The sequence below is a fragment of the Xenopus laevis genome, chromosome 2S, assembly GCF_017654675.1.
Source record: "Xenopus laevis strain J_2021 chromosome 2S, Xenopus_laevis_v10.1, whole genome shotgun sequence".
Lineage (NCBI taxonomy): Eukaryota > Metazoa > Chordata > Amphibia > Anura > Pipidae > Xenopus > Xenopus laevis.
Genome location: NC_054374.1, coordinates 2,545,780 through 2,570,005, shown reverse-complemented (window position 1 = coordinate 2,570,005; position 24,226 = coordinate 2,545,780).

The following is a 24,226-nucleotide window of genomic DNA, read 5'->3' as shown; positions in this document are numbered from 1 at the left end:
TGCCAGTCCATATAGGGGCTACCAAATGTCCAATTACAGCACTTATTTGGCAAGACCATTATTCTTATGTTGCTACCAAACTCCTTTTACATCTGCATGTTGCTCACTGGTTAAAAAGGTTGGGGACCCCTGAGGTAGAGCAACGTCAATATACATAGCCTGTTATATAAATTAATATTATAGTTAGACTGGAGTGGTACATGTTTTCTTTGCTTTTACAATAACAAGAAAGCATGAATACAAAATGCATTTGTTTATATTATAAATAATACTTCTTGCTATATATAGTGGGAGAGGTAATGTGTTTAGATATTTCTGTCCTTTAATAACATTTTTATTAACATTGATTGTTTATGGATGTTTCATCTTAAGACAGCGTCTTTGCTTACAGATTGCGGCGTGATCTACTTCAAACATCATCAAGAAAATTACAGACACAAATGTTTGTTATAAAACATTGTTGATAGTGATGGCGAATTTCTCCCATTCGAAATCCACAAAATTCGCAAAATGGTGAAAAATTTGCATGAAACTCAAAAATTGTCGCGTCCAATTTTTGACCATGCAAATTTTCTCAGGAGAAATGTTGAAATTCCCTGTGAATTCCGAATTCGGGACAAGCACAATTTATTCACCCATCACTAATTGTTGATAGAAATCTGCACTGGTTGCTTAGTAACCACTCAAAATAGGGAACCAAGGATCATTTTGTATTTATGTCTCACTGTTGCAGTAAGACATGGACGAGGCTTGGCAATAAAATCTGTTTATGGAATGAAATCAAAAAAAGATGTCTGGCTTCTAATTTCAGTCCACTCATTTCTATTTTCTGTTTCATTTCTTTGAATGGCATTTTACATAATCATAAGTAATATCTCTTAAAGTGATCTCTAAACTCATCACAAATTACCGCAAAGCTGACTCCATTTTATCTAAATAATCAAAATTTTTAACAAATGTTTTTTTTCTCTACAATAATAATCCTTACTACTTGTATATGATCCAAACTAAGCAAAACCAGCCGATTGGGTTTATTTAATGTAGACTTAAGGTATGAAGATCCAAATTATGGAAATATCTGTTATCCAGAAAGCCCCAGGTCTAGATGATTCTGGATAACAGGTTCCATACCTGTATTTAAGAGATTGTACTCTTTTTTAAATCCCAACATTCCTTGCAGTATCCAGGCTTTTGATACTGGAATATTTGATAAAGAATCTCATTTCTAAAATTAGAATGCAGGTATGAGCCTGTTAACCAGAATGCTCAGGACCTGGGGCTTTCTGGACAATGTAGTTTCCGTAATTTGGATCTTCACACCTTACATCTTCTGAAAAATCATATAAACATTAAATAAACCCAATAGGCTGGTTTTGCTTCCAACAAGGATTAATTATATCTTAGTTGTGATCAAGTACAATATACAGTTCTAAGTTTTACAGAGAAAAAATGAAATTATTGATTTTTTTTTTTTTGGATAAAGTGGAGTCTATGAGAGGCAGCCTTCCCATAATTCGGAGCTTTTGGGATAATGGGTTTCCAGATAAAGGATCCCATACCTGTAACTGAATCTCATTGGTTTTTATGGTGTCCCAATATACTGTATCTGAGGTGGAGAGAATAAACTTACAATTCATTTTATTTGAACAAAACTTTTTCACCTGTGAAATTAAAGTTTTAATCAGCTACAAATATTTTCACAAATCAGTGTTTTTGCACCAGAAAAACTGTAGGAAATTAATATCATTGGCATTATTACAATTTCTTCATGCATTTGGTTTTGCTGAAATTTTTTTTTTTTATTTTTTAAAAAAAAATAGAGGTACAGTACAGAAAAAATACAGATGCCCTTTTAATTTCAGTTTTGCAGGAAATGACTCATCATTATGTGTTTGTTTTATCGTAAATCTTTAAAATTGGGATATTGGGATCACAAACACTGTAATTGCATGATATCAATTGGCAAATCAGAGTTTGCATTAACTTAAAAATTGTAAAAACCATTTCCCCTCCCCCTTAGGCTAATTAATTCAATCCCTCCCTCATCTTGTCCCATTATGAAGTGATACTAAGGCTTGACATCCCTCTGCTTTACAGACAATCTATACACTACGCACTATGGAACACAGAGGGACTTCAAGTTCCAGAATCCATAATGTCACAAAGGAACAAGATGAGGGAGGAGTTGACTCTTTTAGCCTAAGGGGATTTGGGAAATGATTTCTACAAGGCAGAGGTGCAACGTATCATGTTCTTTCTCATGCATCATGCATGTCTTTATAAAAAGAAAAAATATGTACTGTATGTTAATGATGTGCGGGTCGGGAACTCCCTGACCAGCACCCACCCACCACCCTTCCTCCCTCCACCCGCGCCCGACTTCCAGGTTCCTTTTATAGACCCACACTGACCCGCCCCAGCGATGATGTCACAAAAGGGGCGGGGCAAGCAGGCGCAGCGTCTATAAAAGAAGAACCCTGAAGTTGGAAGGTGGCATTTGGAGGTGGCAGGGAGAGCAGGAGAAGAGCTCAACCCTCACCCGCCACCCACAAAGAAGAGTGTGAGGTCCCACCCAAGCCCAACTGCTTCTGTCCTGCTATGTTGTAGTGTATATACAACCCAAACCCACCAGTGACATCACAGGGGGGAAAAAAAACACAGCACTCGTGTCACCAAGAGGGAGGAGTTTGCAGGACAAAAAAACCAGAGACCAGTGAAGCAGCCAAGGCACAGATGCATAACCAGAAGCTTTGGACATAACACCCACCAGAACCCAATCAGATCCCTTTGGTGACCTGAAACCGACCAACCCACAGGTGTCGCAAGTCTCAGGCAAACATGGACATATCTATAATATAGCCCTTTAGCCATCAGTGACCTTTGTAAAGGGAACAAACAGTCCACAAGAAAGGTCACTGGCTATGACTAAAATATTGGGCTACTAAGTAAATACAACCTCTTCCATGGGAAGTGTAGAAGGGCCTTCTTTCCTTAAAGGGTTAGTTCACCTTTAAGTTAACTTATAGTATGTTATATATACAACATTGGATACACGCACCCAGGCCCACAAGAAACTTCTAAACTATATCTAATCTATATACTAATCTAAACTAATCTATATCTATCTATATATATATAAATATATATATATATATATATAATATATATATATATATATATATATATATATATATATATATATATATATATATAAAACAAACAAGGGAAAGCTGTGCTCACCACTAATTTTTAAAAACATTAAGTGGGGGTGAAATGAGGTTGTGACGACAAAATGATTTGTCTATTTATAAATATATATATATATATACACACTATATATGCAGCGTTGAACCTTTTTTGCTCCTTTCTGCTGACAGTTTCCAGAGAAATCGGTTCTGTTGCCAGAAAAATCTGTCTCCCGTTTAATCTTTTATCAGATCCTTCTATAGCCATTTTACAGCTTCTAAAAAATCCCCTTAAATTGTTTTTCCTGACCTTATCTTCTGGCACCCTCTTAACTGACTTATCTGAGGCAATGTCTCTGTCTGTTTTAAAATTAGACATTAGGAATACCTGCTAAGTACGGATAATAAACTATAATACTAAAGGAAGCAGCACTTGAATCTATCACTGCTATGAATAGCACTTATATTTCCCTAATGTTTCTGTAGATTAAACATACTTTAGCTTGGAATCCCTCAGTGGCTATTTCTGGCACAAATTACAGTATATATACCGTATATACTCGAGTATAAGCCGATCCGAGTATAAGCCGAGGTACCTAATTTTACCTACGAAAACTGGGAAAACTTATTGACTCTAGTATAAGCCAAGACACAACTACAGCCCTGTCTCCCAGCAGCGCACCTTCCGCCAAAGAGACTGCCCCAGCGATCGACCGGACTTCTTTGCAAAGTTGATGGTGACAGAGAATTGTGCAGAGAGTGCTGTGTGTCATAAAACCATCACTAATCTTTCGTATAACCAACAGATGGCGCTGTGTGATATTGCCATCACTGTTAATCCTTTATTCAACCAACAGATGGCGCTGTGTGATATTGCAGTTACTGTTATTCTTTGATATAACCAACAGATGGCGCTGTGTGATATTGCAGTCACTGTTATTCTTTGATACAACCAACAGATGGCGCTGTGTGATATTGCAGTCACTGTTATTCTTTGATACAACCAAAAGATGGCGCTGTGTGATATTGCAGTCACTGTTATTCTTTGATACAACCAACAGATGGCGCTGTGTGATATTGCAGTTACTGTTATTCTTTGATATAACCAACAGAGGGCCCACTGTTATTCTTTCATAAAACCAACAGAGGGCATTGTGGGATATTGCAGTCTCTCCCCAAGTGGACTGTTGGTATAGGAATGATTAAAAGTGACTGCAATCTCGGCAACTGCACACTGACCCGAGTATAAGCCGAGGTAGACTTTTTCAGCACATTTTGGATGCTGAAAAACTCGGCTTATACTCGAGTATATACGGTATATATAGTCTGTATACAATGCATGGAAATACCCACAATTTCATATGTGATTGTGATCTTCCAGTTCCCTTAGTTGCTATTTGTATGTCAGCTTAATAGAATATGGCATATAGATAGCTTTGACTTTTACTGATATTTTTTGTAGTTGATGACCTTTAAGCCCATTTATCCCGCCACCCTCTAATCTTTTCTGTTGTTGATTTAGCTGAATTGTATTAGCCAGATGTCACTTATACCACCATAGGGTAAGGGCACACTGGGCGATTCGAGTAGATTTACTCGCCTGGCGACTAATCGCCTCATCTTTGCGGCAACCAATCTCCCCGAACGCCTTCCCTCTCTCTTGACTAAAATGAAAAATCGCCTGAGCTAAAGCACACATGGTGATTCGTTTTCCGAAGTCGCCCAAGTGACATATGGAAAATTGAGTTTATGGAAAACTTTTTTGTCTACTGCAACATTTTTGTCTACTGTGCAAACTTTTTTGTCTACTGTGCAACCTTTTTTGTCTACTGTGCAAACTTTTTTGTCTACTGTGCAACATTTTTTTTGCACGTGAAACTCACTGACTGGTGCATTTTTGGCACAGTTCACCAAAATGAAAAAATTGCAGCAAAACCTCTAAGGTGGAATTTACAAAAATTCAACTTTTCTCACTATAATAAAAAACATTTACCAAAATTCCCTTAATTTGCCTTATTTTACCAAATAAATCTGATTTAAAAAGTTATTGCGGGAAAAAGTTGCAACAAAATCATGCGTCAAATGAATCTTGCAATTTTTTTCGATTTGGCACTCAAACCGTATCTCCTCACATAGTAACATAGTAACATAGTAAGTAAGGTTGAAAAAAGACACATGTCCATCGAGTTCAACCTTTTTTTTTTTTTTTGTTTATTAACTACCTATCTGCCAGTTGATCCAGAGGAAGGCAAAAAACCCATCTGAATCCTCTCCAATTTGCCTTAGAGGGGGAAAAATTCCTTCCTGACTCCAAAATGGCAATCGGACTAGTCCCTGGATCAACTTGGACTATGAGCTATTTCCCATAACCCTGTATTCCCTTACTTGCTAAAAAGTCATCCAACCCCTTCTTAAAGCTATCTAATGTATCAGCCTGTACAACTGATTCAGGGAGAGAATTCCACATCTTCACAGCTCTCACTGTAAAAAACCCCTCCCGAATATTTAGGCGGAACCTCTTTTCTTCTAATCAGAATGGGTGACCTTGTGTCAGCTGGAAAGACCTACTGGTAAATAAATCATTAGAGAGATTGTTATATGATCCCCTTATATATTTATACATAGTCATCATATCACCCCTTAAGCGCCTCTTCTCCAGCGTGAACATCCCCAATTTGGCCAGTCTTTCCTCATAGCTAAGATTTTCAATACCTTTTACCAGCTTAGTTACCCTTCTCTGTACCCTCTCTAATACAATAATGTCCTGTTTGAGTGATGGAGACCAAAACTGTACGGCATATTCCAGATGGGGCCTTACAAGTGCTCTATACAGTGGAAGAATGACCCCCTCCTCTCGTGACTCTATGCCCCTTTTAATACAGCTCAAGACCTTATTTGCCCTTGATGCTGCTGACTGGCATTGCTTGCTACAGCCAAGTTTATTATCTACAAGGACTCCAAGCTCCGTCTCCATTATGGATTTGCCTAGTGCAGTCCCATTAAGGGTATAAGTGGCTTGGATATTTTTACATCCCAGGTGCATGACTTTACATTTATCAACATTGAATCTCATTTGCCACTTAGCTGCCCAGATTGCCAGTTTGTCAAGATCCTGTTGCAAGTGCCACATCCTGGATGGAATTAATTGGGCTGGATAATTTTGTGTCATCTGCAAACACTGATACATTACTTACAACACCCTCCCCTAAGTCATTAATGAACAAGTTAAATAAAAGTGGACCCAATACTGAGCCCTGGGGGACCCCACTAAGAACCTTACTCCAAGTAGAGAATGTCCCATTAACAACCACCCTCTGTACCCGATCCTGTAGCCAGTTTCCTATCCATGTGCAAACGACTTCATTAAGCCCAACAGACCTTAGTTTAGAAAGCAGTCGTTTGTGGGGCACAGTATCAAACGCTTTGGCAAAATCCAAATAGATCACATCTACTGCCCCCCCACTATCCAGAATCTTACTTACCACATCATAAAATGCAATCAAATTCGTCTGACATGACCTATCCTTCATAAAGCCATGCTGATTGTTGCTCATAATGCCATTCATTAGGACAAAATTTTGAATGTGATCCCTTAACAAGCCTTCAAATAATTTGCCCACCACAGATGTCAAGCTTACTGGCCTATAATTGCCAGGCTGAGATCGTAATCCCTTTTTAAATATTGGAATAACATCAGCTTTTCTCCAATCCATAGGCACCATACCAGATGACAGTGAATCTGAGAAAATCAGAAATAAGGGCTGGTCTAAAACTGAACTAAGCTCTCTTAGAACCCGGGGGTGTATGCCATCAGGCCCTGGAGCCTTGTTTACATTAATTTGTATTAAAGCTTTTTGAATCATATCCTGAGTCAGCCACTGACTAGATTGAGCTGAACCATTCGTGCAGTTATTAAGTGAGCCTGTGAACCCAGACTCCTCTATTGTATACACTGAAGAAAAGAACTGATTTAACACATTTGCCTTATCTGTATCTGTTACAACCATACTGGTACCATTATTTAATGGAGCAACACTCGCAACCTGCATCTTTTTACTATTAATATATTTAAAAAACTTTTTAGGGTTAGTTTTCACCTCCACCGCAATTAACTCTTCATTTCTTTTCTTAGCCTTCCGGATTGCTGATTTACAACATTTATTACAGTGTTTATATTCATTAAATGCAGCTTCTGTCCCTACAGATTTGTAGTTTTTAAATGCCTTTCTCTTCTTTCCCATTAACATCTTTACCTCTGTATTAAGCCACACAGGATGATTCTTAGAGCTTCTACGTTTAGTCCTTAAGGGAATAAATTGAGAACAGTAATGATTTAATATCATTTTAAAGGACAACCATTTCTGTTCTGTGTTTTTAGCTGAAAACCTAATGCCCCAATCAATGCTCTGTAGGGCAGCCCTCAAGGCACTAAAATTAGCTTTGGCAAAATTCATGGTTTTTGTTGCCCCAGTATATTTTTGTTTTTTGCACCAGACATTAAAAGATATAACATTATGGTCACTATTACCCAGGGGTTCAATGACTTGCACATTTGCTATAAGTTCTGGGTCATTTGAGATCACTAAATCAAGAATAGCATTTTTTCTGGTAGGCTCCTCAACAACCTGTGCTAAAAAATTGTCGTGCAATAAGTTTATAAACTTGTTCCCATTAACTGATCTAGCAGTACCGTTGCTCCAGTCAATATCTGGGTAATTAAAATCCCCCATTTTCATTACTTTACCTAAACTAGCAGCCTTTTCTATTTGCATTAGGAGACAAGTCTGCCAATCTGTTGGCTTGTGTTATATTGTTTCCAAAACCAGAGCCACCAGGGCAGAGAATAGAAAGGGACAAAACTACTTTCTATAGTAATACAAATACAAATAACCATAGAAAATGTGTAAAGAATGTTTATTGCAAAGTTGCTTATTTTTCTTTAAAAAAAAAAAATTTTTTGGGTTGACATGTCCTGTAATCTAAGGGTGAACATGTCACCCAATGGTATACTGTTCTCATTGACACAGGTATTCATTTTTCAATTTACAAGCATCAAGGATAATCAAAAACACCAGACCGACACACAGTTGGGAAGGAAATAGCAGACAAAACAACATAGTCATCCCCTATGGGCTAGAATATCTGAGAAACTTTTTAGAATCTTCTAACAAACATTATATTTCTATGTTTTTCAAAACAAACATCACCTAGAAGCTGGTGCACCCACAAGACCCAACATCAAAGCATGAAAATGAACATGGTCTATGCTATCCTGTGTAGTGAAGAGCAGACAGATTCATAGACTGAGGAAACGAAACAACCACTCAGTAAATGAACGTCCTAATGCCTCTGGACAAACCTCAGCAGTCTATCTACAATTAAAGGACATACTCCTTTCAGGACAGTAACATGCATATTTTGAACTGAGAAGACAGATAATTTGAAAGAGGGATTAAGGAGGCCCTAAACAAGAAAGGGAGCCTTCAATATAACAGCAATGTATAATGCCGCTTTCACAAACATAACAATTCACACTTGCAATCGTGTAAAGAAAAATAAATACCTGACTTAATGAGAATCATGGTTCCAATAGAACCATTGAAATCAGATGTCAGTAAAAGTATTACCCTTAAGGTTTTATAATGCAAGTGAATTTCTTACTGCTCAGTTCAACTGAAGAAGCTGCTTGAGAATATTCAAAGACAAATCATGCAAAGCAAATTATGGTGTATGGAGGACCATAAAATTGTTTTGGGGGTCTGCATTTGACCCTAGCTCTTCAAGTAAGATAGTCCTAATATAGATAGATACACTATTTAGATATGTATATGTTATCTACATTTTTCGGCTTTGCCTGCCTGTAACATTAATAACCAATAAACTTTTTATGAAAAGTTTATGGGGCAGATTTTATAAAGGGCAAAGTGGCTGCCACTAGCGAAAATTTGCCAGAAATCTCATCCGCAGGGACATCACCAATTTACTAGCAGATGAAGATGACAATTTGTTAGCCAAAGAGACCCTCACTAGCACAGTTTCCCACCCTATTGCCAGACCAATTTTCGCTCAGTATCCGCCCTGTTCACATTGACTTAAGTGTAGAAGTACTAATGAATTTTCACTAGGCAGAATTGAATGCTAGTGAAAGATCGACAGGGTTCGTCTGCTGAGACGCAACTATTCATTTTAGTGAATTAGTGGTAACGGATTTACACCTGGCGAAGTGGCACGAAGTATGGTGCAGTTTTCGCTGATGAAAATTTGCCCTTTAGCGACTTTGCCCCTATGTTTTTGATGTGGTACTATATTTTACTGCATTTATATATTTAATACACTTTATCCAACTAAAGGTTATGAATCTATTTTTTTTCCCTTTTAGATTTGAGTTACTTTTTATTTTGCACTGGCTCCATTACGTTATCCATTTGAAGACATTGTTGAAATTCAAAGGAAGGAATTTGGATGGTGTGACAGAAAAAGGTAACAGGTGCAGTACATAAATTCATTTTAACACTCCAACATTTCAGGTCACCTGGAGTGATGTTCTGCACCTCAATGAAACCTGGCAAAACTGTATAGACTTTGATGTAATTTATTCATCATTGTTACAACTGGATGATTATAATAAATCCGAAATGGACTCATAAATTGCAAGCCAAGAAATGATACACGTGTTTGTATGGTACAGAGCCATAGGTTTGATAGGTTTTCTGCAGGATTTGATTTCTTTTGAAGGGATTTTTGACATATTGCTGAAGTTTAGTGATGACGTTTTAAAAATAGAATTTGATGTACATCTAATGAAAGTGGTAAATTCCAAATTAAGAGCTGAATTAAAGCTGCAAGTTAATGGAAGTATCATATAACAAAATGCATAATTATTTCCCAATAAAGCAATTTAATTCCCACGGATCCTGTTTGTGTTGTAAATAGAGCAAAGCCCATAATTTGCTTTAGCTCCTTAGTCTGAACAAGTCCATGGTGACCTTTATGAACTTCAGAGTTTTTATCAGACAGGTGTAAAACTGCAAGATATACCCAGTACGATATTTTTGATCTGCTTCAAGATTTTTAGAAGAATTGGTGAGTATTTGTGTGTATTTCACTTTTTATGAAGTATGAGGAACCATATATGAGGGTCAATAACTTATGCTGGTGCCATAAATGCAAGAACACTAAGGTGGACAATATCACACCCCCTTCATGCTCATTCTCAAAGCACTTGCAGCAGAGGAATATCTGTTCTCTGTACCATGCGCTGGATTACAAACACCTGGCTAGGTGCTTTTTTCCACCCCTCAGGAAAGCAGTGTTGCCATATACAAAGCTGTATTCATGAAGTAGAGACAAGTCACTGTGCTCCATTTTAGAGTGCAGAGATCTCTTGTCATTGCAAAAATCAAAGTGTGCTCCTGTTTTTTGCATTTTTCATCCTGACTTGCACTATGTATTTTTATATACTGCAGCATCCACAGCACCCAGTCACTTATTAAGAAGGACTCATCAGACCTTACCTTAACTAATAGTCCTCAAGATGTTGCTACCCATTCTTGCTGAAGCTCTTGCATATGCTGGAAAGTCTTATGAATGCAATGCATAGTTCAACTTAAATGAAGCTTGAAGTCTTGCAACTTATCTGCGCTGACACTCAACAGTGGCAAGGACAACTTCATAAGCAGTAGACATATTCTTATTATCTGTGTAGTTTCTCATAGTGTTTACTGGGGGTTAGCAGAACCCTGAGGAATAATGTGGAGCTTTACCAGTCTAGAGCCCAGAGGCAGCAGTTAAAGTATGGAAGCTGTCTGGTGATTTGGCTTCCATGTGCCTGTACCTTCTCTTGTGAGTCTTCGGTGTATGTCCCACCTAAGAGAGGGTATTGGAAGGCTCTAGTTTGTGTTTCCCTGTGTGAGGACAGGCTTTGATCGAGAGCCTGATACATGGGAGTTACTGCCTTGTTCAAAGGGAGAGGTACTTTGGGCAGGGTAGTGCTACCTGGGGTAATATTAAGAGCTCTTGGGAAGGGACTGAAACTGTGTTTGTCCACCCAGAGTGGAGTGTGGGATTGTGTCCTGGGGAAAAACAGTTGTCATCAGTTGGGAAAACCACACAGGTACCCAAGTGCAGGGTTTATATTGCTTGTAATTTCATGCCTTTTCTTAGATAAAGTTCTATTTTTTTGCTGCAACTTGTGTGTTTTATTTTTCCTAGTAGAATTTCCCTGAGGTGTAATTCCTCAGTGTCAACTAAATAGAGGCACTGCCATGTACATCCCAGTAACTTTCACATAGCAAAGGGTATTCAAGCCCTGGATTTTAAAGCTTTCAATAGAGTGTGCCTCCTATTCCAAACAGTGGTTGAGAAAAGGCTACATTTGTTATTTATTTAGTGCCTATATAGTTATTAATCATTTATATCAGTCCCTGTCCCAGTGGGGCGTTCCTATCACATTCATGCTCAACAGAGTAAATTTTAACAGGTGCCTACCTGTATGTTTAAGCCTGTGTATGGGAGCAAACCCACACCAATAGCGGGAAATTCCTTGCAGATATTGCAAGGCTACCCTTGAAACCATCGTGCTGCACACTCATTCTATTAACTGTGCTATGTGGGACAAACAGTCACAAAAAGTCTGCTCAGTAATAAAACAGTACTGATCTGCAGTGATTATCTCCTTATTACCCAATAATGGTTTCACCTTTTCTCCTTTTATAATGCTGTATTAGAAGGGAATTTTACCCTTCAACATATTCATTGGCTAACATGTAAATGCTCTGTACATTTCTAATAAAATAAAAATGACCTTTGCTATATCTGGGTAGATTATGGCTGCAGAGAGAAACCACTGAGATTGCAAAATAGAATTTACATCAGGATTCTGCTTCTGCAAAATAAAAATGTGATTCTTTTTTTTAAAGGGACGAGCATCACAGTACAGTTCTTTTAGTAAGTGACGCAGCAAATGCCTCAGAAAAGCAGATTTAAAGTTTTAAGTCTGCTAGGAAATCATGTAAACATTAAATAAACCCAATAGACTTTGCTTCCAATAAGGATTAATTATATCTTAGTTTGGATCAAGTACAAGGTAATGTTTTATTATTTATTATTATAAAAAAGGAAATCATTTAAAAAAAATTGGATTATTTGGATAAAAATGTAGTCTATGGGAGACGGCTTTTCCATAATGTGGAGCTTTCTGGATAACAGGTTTCTGAAAACTGATCCAATACCTGTATTAAAGAAATAAGCAAAGTGTCCTTCTTATTTCGCACAAAGTAATAGGTCTTGCATTTTATGGATAAGATAAAAGAGTATTCAGACTGAAGTCAGTTGAATTTCTGGGCCTCATTTGGCATTTAGCAGTGCAGCTCTGGGAGAAGCTATCATTATGAAATTCAGCACAATGAATGTGTCTAGTGACCTGTCTATTCCTTTAGAGAGAGGATCATTTCTCTAAGCTTCTCGATGGCATTCATCTAACAAAAACGTATATACCGTATATACTCGAGTATAAGCCGACCCGAGTATAAGCCGAGGTACCTAATTTTACCTACGAAAACTGGGAAAACTTATTGACTCTAGTATAAGCCTAGACACAACTACAGCCCTGTCTCTCAGCTTCGCACATTCCACCAAAGCGACCCCCCAGCGATTAGGGATGCACCGAATCCACTATTTTGGATTCGGCTGAACCCCCGAATCCTTTGTGAAAGATTCGGCCAAATACCAAACCGAATCTGAACCCTAATTTGCATATGCAAATTAGGGGTGGGAAGGGGAAAACATTTTTTACTTCCTCATTTTCTGACAAAAAGTCACGTGATTTCCCTCCCGCCCCTAATTTGCATATGCAAATTAGGGTTCGGATTCGGTTCAGCCAGGCAGAAGGATTCGGCCGAATCCGAATCCTGCTGAAAAAGGCCGAATCCTGGCCGAATCCCGAACCTGGATTCGTTGCATCCCTACCAGCGATCAACCGGACTTCTTTGCAAAGTTGATGGTGACAGAGAATTGCCAAAAGGATTACTGTGTGCATTGTCCCACTGTCCCACTACCATGTGCAGAGGGTGCTGTATGATATTGCCATCACTGTTAATCTTTCGTATAACCAACAGAGGGCGCTGTGTGATATTGCCATCACTGTTAATCTTTCATATAACCAACAGAGGGCGCTGTGTGATATTGCAGTCACTGTTATTCTATCATATAACCAACAGAGGATGCTGTGTGATATTACAGTCACTGTTATTCTTTCATATAACCAACAGAGGGCGCTGTGTGATATTGCAGTCACTGTTATTCTTTCATATAACCAACAGAGGGCGCTGTGTGATATTGCAGTCACTGTTATTCTTTCATATAACTAACAGAGGGTGCTGTGTGATATTGCAGTCACTGTTATTCTTTCATATAACCAACAGAGGGCGCTGTGTGATATTGCAGTCACTGTTAATCTTTCATATACCCAACAGAGGGGGCTGTGTGATATTGCCATCACTGTTATTCTTTCATATAACCAACAGAGGGTGCTGTGTGATATTGCCATCACTGTTAATCCTTCATATAACCAACAGAGGGCGCTGTGCCATATTGCAGTCTCTCCCCAAATGATGGTTGGTATAGGAATGATTAAAAGTGACTGCAATCTCAGCTACTGCCCGCTGACCCGAGTACCGAGGTAGACTTTTTCAGCACATTTTGGATGTTGAAAAACACGGCTTATACTCGAGTATATACGGTAAAAAAAAACCTGGAGGACAAAAGTAATGTAATGACAATTACAGAGACAGTATTAAGTTATATAGCTTTACCTATGGTTGTCCGTTATGAATAATGTTCATAATTAGGGCTGGTCTGGGTAATCATGGTAGGAATGAGGTGTAGACATGAAAGTGCACTAGACTAAAGTTCAGCAGTAGTGCTGAGTGAAAATTTTCAACTGGTTTAGACAATGGGTGAAAAAAATCAAAAAGCATCAAAAAAAAATTGTCATCTATAGACTTAAATGCATTTGGCAAATTTTTCACCATTTTACACATCTCTTTCATTCCCATGGTTAATTTGCACAATGTACCTACCCTGATGATTGTCTATCCTCATAAATCCTATGCATAGCTAGTGCATTGCAGAATCAGTAGACAAAATTTGGCCATTGATAAGTCATTAGCTTAAACCACATGTGAATGTTGTGCATTTTGCATTATAGCAGGACATGGTGGCTCAGTGTGTAGGGGCTTTTGCCTGCCATTCTGGGGTCTTGAGTTCAATTCTGGCTTGGGCAAAACTAGTAGTGCATTTTAATGTTTCTCCGTGTCTGAGCAGAGTGTGTGTGTGCATGGAGTAGGGGCTTAGATTGTAAACTCCACTGGAGCAGTGTCTTAGTTGCATAAAGGTGCAATATACAGTAAATACCTATAAATAAATAATAATGCCTTCACACAAGATAATTGATGTATAAATAGTATTGACACTTATAGAGTCAGTAGAGTTTAAAATGTAGTTTGCCAATGGACTTTTGAGATCAGAAAGATTTCACGTGCGAGTATTGATTTTCAATGGAACGATCTGCATCAAAATGAAAGAGCTCAGCCTGAATATTAAATATATGCCGAGTAAGTTTTGAAGGTGAAGCCGAGTATAAAGATATATGTTTCCATTTGTCTTTCATAGAGTCCAAGAGTGACAAATAAAACTGTCTGAAAAGATGTAGACTTGAAATAAACCAACATTTTATATTCCTGCCAAACCCCCTAGGGACATGCTTTAGACTTTGCTGTCACAATGGGAAAAAATATGACAAGATACCCTCTATCACTTAGTCTCAAGCATTGTATGAAAAAAAGATCACAGGACTTGACACTTTTTTATGTACCGAGCAGTTCTTTATTAAATCCCCTACATAAAAGTAACTCAAGCTATCTCTGTATGATAACACAGACTTATTCATAAGAATTCTAGACTATTCTTTTAAAGTGTATTTTTGTATTTATTGTGCTACTTTTCATCATGAATTTAATGTGTAAGCACTTTTATCAAGGTTTAAAATAGATGGATCTGTTGTGGTTTGAAGAAACCGAATATGAACCCATACGGTCATCAATTCATTGATGATGGTCATCAATGGTCATCAACCATTGATGGAATTTTGTGACATTTTCACAAATCTGAATATACAAATTGCCATTTGGAATCAGTTTCGTATTTAGCCGGATGTTTTGTGGAGGATGTTATGGCTATTGGTGCTGTGCAGCCCTAGGACTACAAGAACCCTAATGCTTAGGGCACAGGGAGTGTTGGCTCTGCTTCTCTCAGCGCTGCATTTTATTTTGCAGGCTGAGAGAATCGGATCCGCTCCATGCCCCAGCTCTGCCGATTTGTACTGAAAAGTACTGCTTCCACTTGTGTGAAGACAAATGCAGTGATGCAGATGAGAGATCAACCCAAACACGTGAAAGCAGGCATTTTCAGACTGGCCTGCTCCAGCGTGAAAATAAACCACATGCCGAGAGCAGTGGGACCAACACTCTCTGTGCCCTGTCATTAAATGTCAGGATCATCATAAATAATTGCCATTGGCTTGAAGAAGGCCTCTAGAGGGACGGGCTGGGTCATCAGGGGATAGACTAAATGCCCATAGCTGAGGATCCCCCTGGAAGAGGTTGATAACAAAATTTACCCGGGATTCTTCAGTGGTAAAAGCAAAAAACTTTTCGGGGAAAGGAATCTTGGGTTCTACTGCATAGTTACCCGGGAGGGGAGCTGGAGCAGGAGTGTGTCACGGTTGCTGCTGAATAATATCCAGCTTTGCAGCCAATTGTTGGAGACATTGAATAACTTGTTCCTGCTTAGATTTTTGTTCCCCAACACACTGGAGGAGATTTGCCAGGGTTGCTTTCTTGCAAGCAGAGGAAGCAGCTGCTCCTTCAGCATTCATGTCTGGCCCAGTATAATGTAACCTATGGTAGCCCAAAACCCAGAGTAAACACCCAAGGTCCTGGTTTTGGCTCGCACTTCTGCCTTCGGGAGGAGCCCTCTGCCTAAATGGAGCAGTGAAACCTCTCCGCAACCTAACAGCCGCCATCTTGTTTATCTTCGTGTCACAACCACATTATCCTGACAGAGGCAAGTAATCGTTTATGCATACATGCAAGCATTTGATACAGAAATGCCACTCTCACACTCTGATGTAAAACACATGTTAATTACTGCATATTGAATGAAGAAAATGGCCAAGCAGCTGCTAATTTAATAATTGTTAAGTAGTGTTTTTTCAAGGAGGACTTAATTGTGTTAGAAATTTACTTGGCCATTAAAGTTGCTGCAAATCCCTATAATTGCGCATTTTATTTTCCACTCCAAGTCATTGACATGAAAACAACACTCATTTAATATAATATACTCCGTTCATATACTGCTATTCCTGCTTTTATAAAAGCATTTTTCCTGCTGATAGGACAGATGTTCTTACTGAGAGGAAAAGCCCGACTGCTTGTTTTTGGATTCACCTACAGGTGATGGCATCTCGGAAAATCCAGAGTCTCCAGCCAAAGCTATTTATTCATGATAAATGGATTTCATCATTTACAGCTGTGCGTTTCAAATTATTTGAAATGCGAAAATAGATACATAATTATAAAATCATGCTTGCGTGGTTTCCAACTTGGAAGCAGTCAAAAAGTGTTATGAAGTAAAAGCCAAAGTGTTTAAATACTGCATTCTCCTATTGGCACTCCATAGGATGCCCCTTGCTTAGCGTGTAAAATTGTTCAATTAGAATAACCACAGAACATAACATTAAAAAAACACCGTTAGTGCATTTATTTCTGTTACATATTCATTGTTAGCATTTTCTATGATATCATAAAATATTGTTATTCGCTGAATATGAAGTTACCTAGAGTAATCTTTCTGTACACCTATTTACTTTGTAATCTACAGCTTGGTCATTTTTCCTGTTGAGTCTTGACTAAACTTTAAATTACATCATAAGTTAAGTTAAATAAACAGTTTGTTCTGACATCAGAATGTGGCATTTATAACTTTAACTCACACATTTGTTTGTGTACATAAAGCTGTACCTGACACTAACCCACAGCCTTTCTTCCCCGGCGAAGCGAAATGGCGCAAATTCGCCCATCACTAGAGGTGATCAGATGGGTGGGAGAGAGCAGAGGTGAATGCAGTGTCAGACTGGCCCACAGGGATACCAGGAAAACTCTCGGTGGGCCCAGGTATCAGTGGCCTCTTGCTTCATAGTTTGGCCTATTGCATGGTCATTCCCTATTTCTTTAGGGGGGGGGGGAAATGCTTAATAATGGTAGAATATAGTAAGCAGATATAAAAGACAGAGAATAAAGAGGTTGAGTGAGGCGAGGAGGAACAATAGTTTGGAAAGTGGGCCCATGGTCTAAGATTTTATGCAGTACTGGGCCAAGCCAGCTGGGCACTCTAGGCAACCCAGCCGGCTACTTCTCCCCCTTCTCAATCGTGCGCGGAGATGCGCACATGCACCAAGCACATAGTAGCTGCTGCAGGGGAGTGAGAGCACATGCACAGGTGCCCATGGGTATGTGCGGAAGAGCACAGGCTCGCGCTGAAGAGACAGGAGGAACTGCCAAGATGAGAGACACAAGGGTCTGAGCTAGGGGAAAGCAGCAGAAGATGTACATCCCTCGCACCCCTTCACTTTTGCGCCCTAGGCATGTGCTTCTTCTGCCTAGCCCTAGTTCCAGCCCTGGGTGAATGGATTGGAGGGAGATAGCAGAGGTGGGAGAGGTAGACAGGAGCAGAAGTACAGGCCTGGAGTAGAAAGTTAGTCACTAGAGTTGGCAACCATTCAACCCATTAAATGTTTAAATGAGAAAGAAAAAGAAAGAAAGAAAGAAAGAAAGAAAGAAAGAAAGAAAGAAAGAAAGAAAGAAAGAAAGAAAGAAAGAAAGAAAGAAAGAAAGAAAGAAAGAAAGAAAGAAAGAAAGAAAGAAAGCACTAGGGTGCCAAGTGATCAAAAACTGCCCTGGCCCGGGATACTGCTGAGCAAATACAACAGAACAAATTTCTTGCTCCTTCTTTTCGTGGGGTGCACATGCACAGTAGAGTGACTCGGGCAGGGGCAATTTTCTGCTGACAGGGGCACTGGTCTGGGGTATCAGGTAAGTGATTTATCCTTTTCCTTCTCCTTTAAAGTTATTTAAAGGTACATTTCCTCCTTTCAGCTTCCTGGACTGGTAAAAGTTAGTAAATTTGAAAGAAATCAGCAAGCATTCTATCCTTATCCATAGAATAATAAAGCTTTATTGACTGTAAGCTTCATTATATTATCTGCAAATCCAGCAGAGGTTTTATTAGCTAGTGAATAATCATAAAAGATGGAAAGTGCACCAGCAAACATTATAGTGCCCCTTATTGATAAGCTCGGTTTAATGCTGGGAAAGTTCTGAATGCTTTTCTGTGCCGCTGTATTGTGTCTATATCGATACGTATGTCTATGTCTATATAAAAATATATTGTATAAAAATATTTTTTTTTTTTAAAAAGAATACAATGCAATATAGGCTAGTTTCGATGATGACAAAGCTCTTGAAGGGCTATAAAATATATTTGTCATTTATTTGCCCTTGTAAAGAATTGTAAAGCTTCTAAAACAACTTTCTTTGACGTTCAGCCAAACATAGTGACATAGTTACATCGGGGTACAAATACTATGTTCCAGGCAAACATTCCTTAATTTAACCAGTAACCTTCTGCATGGCACTGTATCAAATGCTTTAGCAAAATCTAAGTAAATCACATCCACTGCCATCCCAGAAACAAAGGTCCCTGCTGACCTTCTCATAAAAATAAATTAAGTTAGTCTGGCAAGATCTATTACACATAAAACTATGCTGGCACACACTCATGGTATTATGATTTGCAGTATTTTATCTTTTATTAACCCTTCAAAAAGCTTTCCTACCACTGACGTCAGACTAACTGGCCTATAGTTTTGAGGCTGAGAACGGGATAATTTTTTGAATAGAGGCACCACATTAGCAATTCGCCAGTCTCTAGGCACTATACCAGATCTCAATGAATCCTGAAAAATTAAGTAAAGAGGTTTAGCAATCACAGAGCTAAGCTCGCCAATTACCCTGGGATGAATACCATCTGGCCCTGGACCTTTGTTAACATGTTCTAGTCTTTTTTGAATTTCCTCATGTGTGAACCATGCATCATTAGTTGTATCACTAGAATTGGGACTATTAAGAAGGAAACATGCTGACCAGGAATCAGAAAACCTACCAAAAACTGTTAAGACAATTATTTCTGTTATAGCCACTGTAGCTATAGACATGAATAACATCGATTTCTTTTCTTTTTCTTTTCCAATTACATATCCCTTTTCATATACTGAAACATTACATTAGTCTGATCCTAAAAGCATTGACTTGCATATCATTATGTTGGGTCGCTATGTCAAAGAAAATTGCCCATTCGTGTCACGTTATATTCTTTGATTAGCTTAACTTAGTGCGTCAGTGACTTAATTTATTACATGCTACATCCTAATACACTTCTGTTCATAATGGTCAATTTACCAGAAACCTCAGGATTATCATCTTCTTTCCTGGTTGCGGATCATGCCCACTTATGGAGCTTGCTGTCAGAGAGTCAAGATATATAATGAATACTCCATCTCCACTGTTTGATGTATCGTTCCATTTATCAAGTCACGCTTGTCGCTGTGCTTTATGAATTCATACCTAATGATTAAATAAAGAATCTTGCTCAGCACTAATGTCAGAATAACAGAATAATGTAGGCCTGGTAATTTCGCCCCTATCCTATAATGTGGGCACCAAATTAAACTCATCTGATAGCTCAGTTTCTAAATGTTTTATGATTTGGCAAGGCTTATTTAGCAGAGAGGACACGACAGTCAAACTGATTATTTTCTGTAGAAAGAAGAGCTAAACTTTCAATCTTCAGCCACGAGGCTCCTAAAATACTGCGGCGTTGTATAAATAAAGTTATGACATCATTATTGTAGTTTTATCATTTTAGTAATACTTTTGTGATCTCAAGAATCTATTTTAATGAATTTACCCATTTAAAAAAGAATGATGTAACTATTCAGGTGGGAAGCCGAATGTTATTGAGAACATTTTAATATTCATTTTAATTGGTATTATAGTATTAGCAATGAGGCCTTAACCCAGGCATCCCCATCACCTACTCTCTAGCCTGACTACCCAATAAAATGCATGACATAATCATATTAGAATGATAGTTACCACAGCTTTATTTGAGTTACAGGACAGTATAAAACAACTTAATATATATAAACGCACTCTAAAACAACCTCAGTAACAACATGACTGAACATTGTAAAAACACAATAACACCAGAACCTCCGATCAGTTTGCTATTCCGTAACCCAACCCTCTAGTCACAAGTAACCCAGCTCAGGGGATTTGCTGTCAGTCAGCCACTTGCTGCAGAGCATATCCTCTAAACTGGGGCCCACCATCACTTTACTACATAACTTACCTGGACTCCATCAACAATAAGGGTCACCCCCCTTAAGGGTTAAACCAGTGATCCCCAATCATGAGCAACATGTTACAGAGACTCCTGTAGGCTGCCACTGCACTTGGGGGCTACCAAATAGCCAATCACATCTCTGGAATCCTCAGGGACGTGAATGTGGCTTATAGGTATAAAAGGTTGGTGACCCCCTGGGTTAAACCATCCCACCAATATATGCCTCTCCTAACCAATTCTCCCTGGCAGATGGACAAGGGCCCCCCATCAGCTCTGACAATTACCCTAAGTAGTGATGGGTGAATTTGCGAATTTCGCCGGAAAATTTGCGAATTTCTCGCGAAATTCGCGAAATGGTGAAAAATTGGCGAAACAGCGTCGGTCCGTTTTTTCCGATGCCGGTGAATTTTTTCGGGAGAATTTTCGCGGTTGTTTCGCGAATTTATTCGCTGGCGGCGAATCGCGCAAATTAGCTGCGAATTCCCACCAGCCGAATAAATTTCCCCATCATTAACCCTAAGTAAAGGGACCTGATAATTTACCTGGTCTTCCCATCTCCCATTATCTAACAGCTATGGTACTCTAGCCCTCAAGATCATATGACAACTAGCTAAAAGAATATAACAAGCCCCCAACCTGAAGCCAGGGATGGCAGGTGGAGGATGTGTCTTTCCACTGCTTAAGCAAAATGGTGGCAAATTGACCTTAAATCCCCCCTTTTTAAGTTAAATTAAGCTATGAATGGGGTGAGCTTGGCTGAAGCTTCCCCTTCTCCAAGTTTTGCTGCTATCCGTGGCTCGTATGAGCATACAGAAAAGTGCAAGATACGAATTAGGAGAGCTGAGCTATTTATATTTGTAACATGTATTATGTGTGTAGCACAGCTATACAGTATTCCAGGTTCCCTGTGTGAGATATCTCTCAACAAGTTAATAAGGGAGAAATCCAGAAAGGAAACTATTTTATTTACACATTGATATTTTGCTAAAAAAAAACAATTTGGATCATGTGTTGATAAAAGTGTATCTTGAATTCAGCTGATTAAAATTATTACAGGTATGGGATCCTTTATCTAGAAATCCATAATCTAAAAATCTCCAAATTAAGGGAAGGCCATCCCCCATAGACTCCATTAAGGAAGCAATTTTAATCTCTACTTTTCACCGTGGGCGAATAAATTTGTGAAACTCCCGCGAAAATTCGCTCTTGAAAATGGGACACCTCCAAAATGTTGCTCTCGTCAAAATTTATGAACACTATTCAGACGCCCATTGACTTTAACATCGGCATCAAATTTAATGCAAGTGACTTTTCAGACGTGGGTGCCACTATTTTGGATTCGGCCAAACCCTAGAAATGTTTGTGAAAGATTCGGGTGAATACCGAACCGAATCCGAAACCCTAATTTGCATATGCAAATTAGGGGTGGGAAGGGGACATTTTTTTACTTCCTTGTTTTGGGACAAAAAGTCATGCGATTTCCCTCCCCACCCCTAATTTGCATATGGAAATTAGGATTCAGATTCGGTTCAGCCGGGCAGAAGGATTCGGCCGAATCCTGCTGAAAAAGGCCGAATCCCGAACCAAATCCTGGATTCGGTGCATCCCTAGTGCCAATATTCGAGTTTTGGGGAAATTCACAAAACGGGAGAAATTCACCATCAATATCCAGAAACCTTTTATCAGAAAGCTCCGAATTACAGAAAGGCCTTCTCTCATAGACTCCATTTTATCCAAATAATCCAAATTTTTAAAAACGATTTCCTTTTTCTCTGTAATAATAAAACAGTCGCCTGTACTTGATCCCACCTAAGATATAATTAATCCTTATTGGAAGCAAAGCCAGTCTATTGGGTTAATTTCATATTTACATGATTTTCTAGTAGACTTAAGGTATGAAGATCCAAATTACAGAATAATCTGTTATCTGGATAACCCCAGGTCCCGAGCATTCTGGATAACAGGTCCCATACCTGTACGAGAATGAGGAAGACAGTAAAACAGAAAACACAATACTTTAAGAAATTCAAAACAAGAAGAGGAAGAAAATTGAAGTGAAAGGTGAGGGATAAGAAACATATTATTGAAAACAGAGGGATAAATAAACAACTATCTAAACAATTATTTGCAGCTGTAGGGGCATCTTTGGACACAAATACATTTAGTAAAACAGGATGGTATCCATCATCATCCAAATCAGACAAGTCTGTAGGTCTAATCATCATCAATATAATTTGCCAAACATGGTTTAATAATATACACCCAACGGACTGAACTTTGAAACTGATCAGTGCTGGAAGCAGTGTTTCCTAACAGCTGGAGAACAGATAATGTACTTTTTATGAGTAGGGCAGCAGAGAGGAACATAGCAATTATAGACCTGTAAGTTTCACATCAATAGCAATTAAAGTGATGGAATCACATAAGAAAAAAAAAACAACCCTTAGAAAACAACAACTCGCAGGATCGAAGGCAGCATGGATTTGCCTCTAGAAGATTTAAAGTAGATTTCAAATTCAGTTCCAGAGGAGGAAAACTAACATAAAGTATGTTTTAAATTAGAAAGGAATATCAATAATACGTTTAATATGAAGAGGTAGGGCCATTTTTATATTTTAACAAGAGGTACTAATGCTTACTGCTCATATAAAAACAACAGTTTTAGATGTAACTACTGCAAAGCAGGAAGCCAAATTCTGACTTATTTGCACTTGTATCAAGAGCAAATAATTCTTTACATGAAGCATGATAAAGACATCGGATAGTCTTTCTGCAAATACGTGGGAAGATTTAAGATGCCAATTCAGACACAGTTTCTCTGCCTGTCTATGGGCTCTTCCCGACACTTCGCAAACGGATCTGACCAAAAACAGCCCTGCTATCTCTCAAGCAGGTTTGAAAATGCCATCAAAACAGGACTTCATTGGTGCCTTGATGTGGTCCTCTTCAAATGGGCCTGCAAAGGACTGTGTTACAATTCAATCATTAGCCTGTGGGCCAAATAATTTGATCAGCCCACATGTAAATGGTCAAACCAGGCAAAGATCTGCTTATTTGGTGACCTCACAAAATAAGTGAATTTCTAAAAGAATGGCCAGCAGTCCTGAACCTACAGGGTAGGTTACTCAAATCAAGCACCCTCCTTGTGCTCCCCTACTGCCATGCTCACGGCCTCCACTTGCACCAACCTACACATGATTTGGTGCACCGACTTAGATAAGGCCCAAACCTAAAGGCAGAAGAGGTATGTGAACAGCTCCCCCTGTTGCATTTGGCCCTAGGCACATGCCCCTTCTGCCTACCCCTAATGTCAAAAACGTAGAAAGCAGGGATAAAGGAGAAAGCTACTGGGGAACGGGTAGGACACTCACTGGAAACAGGTCAGGAAGGCACAGAGGTAGGACTGGCAAAGCTGGTACAAGGTAACATACAGAACAGGCAAATCTGATGGTGAGGCATAAAGGTGATCAAAGTCCAGGCACAGGGCAGGGCAAATTTAGCAACAGTCAAGAATCACAAAA